The sequence below is a fragment of the Pecten maximus genome, chromosome 3 (genome assembly GCF_902652985.1).
Source record: "Pecten maximus chromosome 3, xPecMax1.1, whole genome shotgun sequence".
NCBI lineage: Eukaryota > Metazoa > Mollusca > Bivalvia > Pectinida > Pectinidae > Pecten > Pecten maximus.
The window spans coordinates 8,641,260-8,645,232 of NC_047017.1; the positions used below are offsets into that span (position 1 = coordinate 8,641,260).

The following is a 3,973-nucleotide window of genomic DNA, read 5'->3' on the forward strand; positions in this document are numbered from 1 at the left end:
AATGTGGTGTCAAGTTCGACTCTTAGCGGAATGCGACATTTCGTATCATTTTGGATTGATGACCCATGGGATTGGAATGAAAGTAAAGAAGCCGAAAAGAATTAAATAGCTGAATAAATTAAACAAAAAAAGTAAACGTTCTTACCGTCATTTATTGATTGAAACGTTCATTCCGTCCGTGTGTAGGCATATACCCAAGTAAAATCCGAAATGAAATGGAACAAGGGCACAAAATGTATACGGTTGGACCTGTAGAAACACATCAACACTGATTTTGTCAGAACACACATATCGCGATGCATACTGCAAATTAAATCCAAATATGTCGTTAAATCTTCCATAACATGACTTTAACAAAAATCCAAATACACCGCTTCGTTAACATACAGATCGAACTCTCGCCAGTATGAGCGTGGCCAATAGACCCTTTTCACACAGTATGTGTTGTTACCTCCCCTTGGTAGAACTCTTTTGCGTTTCGATCGAAAACGAGGCGACCGGTGTTGACTTGTTTGTTGACAAAGATCGAGTCGAAGATTCGCTGTACCGGCTTTGGCAGGTAAGAGTATTTCCGTGAAGAATATCGCACAATTTGGACAAATAGAATAAATTCCTTATTAATTAAGGCATTAAAACCGTACAAAGGTTTTCTGTTTAACATCAGAAGGTAGATAACAAAACAAAAACGATACAATTTGCGTGTTGTCAGAGGGGGCGGGGTTGTTTTTGTAGATGTTATTCAGTAATGTTTTCTCACTGGTTTGGGAAAGGGCCTTTTTGTCTCATTTTGGGAAAGAAAATTGGTGAATTGGAAAAAAAAATTTCAGAAGTGAACTGCAAATTTTGGAAATTTGACTTAAATATGAAATAATTTCAATTGGGAATGGGGCCCATTAACGGCCCCAAAAAAAGCCATAAGAAAAAGCCCTGATCAGACCTTTGATGCAATTATCCAATTTACCTAATTGCTGGTATAGTTGTAGCGATATATAGTGGTAATCACACCTTCACGGCTCAGTGCACAAATACAAAACTCGTCCTATGTCAGTCTCCAAACTAGTAGAGTTGCTAATTCCGCTATGTATATCCCTGACAATACTTAAGTAATCTTTTTTCTGCTATACAGAACGATGGTTTTCCGGACTGGGTGTATCCCGGGCCACTTTAACTATTTATTGTAACATTTTTATAAAATGCCAATTGATATACATGTAGGTCGTTTCCATTTCTCTCAGTCAAACCTGTGTAAACATTAAGATCTATGCATTAACATATATATATATACATAAGTATTTTTCAATAATCCATATCCACAGATATGTTGAAATCCAATGGGAAGCAGTGTTCTGTTTATGGATGCGACAACTTTGCCTTCAAGAAAGATGGAACTAGCACAGGATACACTTTTTTTTCAAAGGCTGAAAAAGGTTTTGGAACACAGGAAATTAAAGCTGTGCGCGTATTCTTTGATAAATATATGAATGGAGCACATTTCCATTGGACTTAGAAGTAAAAACTGGACATTAAAACCTGACCAGGCACCAAAAGTCTTCTCATGGATAACTGTACATACTCCTAGAAAAAGTCCATTGCAAAGGTCAACAACCATGAATGAGACTACCACTGGAATCGGTTGTGGATGATTCTGAGAATTTGAATGTTTCTGAAGTACATGTATTTGGAGTACGTGGTAAGTTTTTAATACCATGATGATTTTTTTAACAGTTTAAGGTAGCACTTAAGTGTCGGGTGGGGGTTGGGGACTGGTTAAAGAATGCAGCATTTATTAGGGATCCATAGAGATCTAAACTAGCTTGAATGATAGTAATAATAATAATGTAAAACTTTTATATACCATTTATCACAATCATTAGACCAGTTCTAACCTGCAATCATTGGTCCATTTGCACCAAACAGAAAATTTCTCATATTTCTGAGGAGTATACAGCCAAGCAGCCGATAACGCACTTCACATTCACATGCCCAGCACTAGTACCACATAGCAATGAAGAGTGAAGTGACTTGCCCTGTCTGGGGCTTGAACCTAGGTCCTCTGGTCGGGTTACAAGTCACACTCGCTACCACTGTGCCTCATCCCTCCTAAATTTCCAGTAGGGAGTTTACCTAATGTATAGATGGAGTTTAGATTTTTTTAGTTTTATGGATACGAAAATTAAATGTGTAATGAATTAATGCAAACAATATTTATTTTGTTTTAGGAAATTGGAATTCAAGCAGGTCCTGGCACTAGTGATGTAGGCTGCCAGACAGATGATGGTGATGTGATAAATGTCTGTGATCATAACCACTCTAGCGACCACATTCTTGACCACATTTACAGTTTTCATGCCGATGATGATGGCGAGAATGAAATTGAAAATCTGCAGATAGAAATTGAAAAACTGTCAACACAAATAAATGATATGGAAGATCGATTGAATGAATATATAGGGAATGGTTTTTCCGTTGAAAAAAAATAAAAATGACCCAAAAGCAAGGCTTTTTTTATACAGGATTTATTTACTGTTCTGTGTTTGAGTGCATTTTAAAATACTGATCTCCAAAAGCAGAAAACTGTTATTGGTGAGGTAAAGGTGAAAACATTGGTCCAAATAATGATGCTAGACAAAATGAAAAACAACTTCCAACAAGAAAACATTCAATGGGGCAGGATTTTTTGAAGATTCTTGTTAGACTGAAAGTTGGACTTTTTGTTCGCGACATTGCATATAAATTTGGTATATCGCAGTCTCAATTTTCTAAAATGTTTACTACATGGATCATTTTTTTATATCTTGATCTACCAATGATGTTTCCATTTCCATCACTGGAGCTCGTAAGAAAAAATCTGCCTGATAGTTTTGTTTATGATCCTTAAACGCAAATTATCTTAGATTGTACTGAAATCTATGTCACAGACATGGTCATCCTATAAGCACCATAATACATACAAAGTTCTTGTTGGCATAAGTCCAAATGGAGTACATGTAATTACATTTGTTTCTGATTTGTTGGGAGGTAGAGTGTCAGACAAACAAATAACAAAAGACAGTGGTGCTCTAACATTGTTAGAATCAGGTGATAATGTTATGTGTGATTGAGGGTTTGAAATCCAAGATATTCTTCCCAAAGGTGTAACTCTGAACATTCAACCTTTCAAACTTAATAGGAAACAGCACACAGCCAAGGAGCTAGAGGACACAAGGAAAATAGATTGTGAAAGAATTCGTGTTGAAAGGGAACTTTCACATTCTTGATGGTATTATACCTTTAAGCTTGAAACATGTATCAAACCAGAAATTTATATTCATTTTATACTTAACAAATTTTTTACCGCCTTTGGTTCTCCAGGTACTGGTACAGATGATATTTATAACAGAGAATAAGTAACTCTCCATTACCTGTAGTGTATACTATTTCTTTTGTACAGGTAACTATCAATGAACATTCATGTACATGAAATGAACCATAAAGATGATGTTCTTTCAGAATTTTGCATATATGGTACATTTTACAATGTACTGAGAGTACAGATATATGTTTCCCAAGCATTTTCTAGTTACATAATATATTGTTGGTAAATTATTAGGGCATTCCTAATAGCTATGTTGAATTCCAAAATTTTGATCATACACTGTATTTGTTTGCTCATCTGAGAAAATAAAAACTTTCGAATTTTAATTGGTGTTTTTGGTCATTCATGCACCTCACTTTGAAAACAATATTAAGGTTAAGAGTACCTAAAGCTAGAAATGTACTAAAAGATGTGGGCATAATTATGTAATTATCTTATTGGTCCCCACAACACGTTTTGAATTTTTGTCATTGTAAAATTTTAAAATTACAAGATTATTTTAAGAAATTATGGTAATATTAATTAATAATATAAATCACTGTGCATTATAATTTAACAATATACAATACTAACTTTGGAAAATTTAATGTAACAGGTAATTAAAATGTTGTTTTACAT

At 34.7% G+C, this 3,973-nt stretch overlaps 1 long non-coding RNA gene across 1 annotated transcript; it reads left to right on the plus strand.

Annotated features, from left to right (window-relative positions):
- The first annotated feature begins 432 nt into the window (after nucleotides 1–432).
- Nucleotides 433–3,681, plus strand: LOC117323094. The gene is made up of 3 exons (XR_004531646.1): nucleotides 433–559; nucleotides 1,317–1,690; nucleotides 2,220–3,681. It is a non-coding gene; the product is annotated as an uncharacterized LOC117323094 (long non-coding RNA).
- Nucleotides 3,682–3,973: the final 292 nt, after the last annotated feature.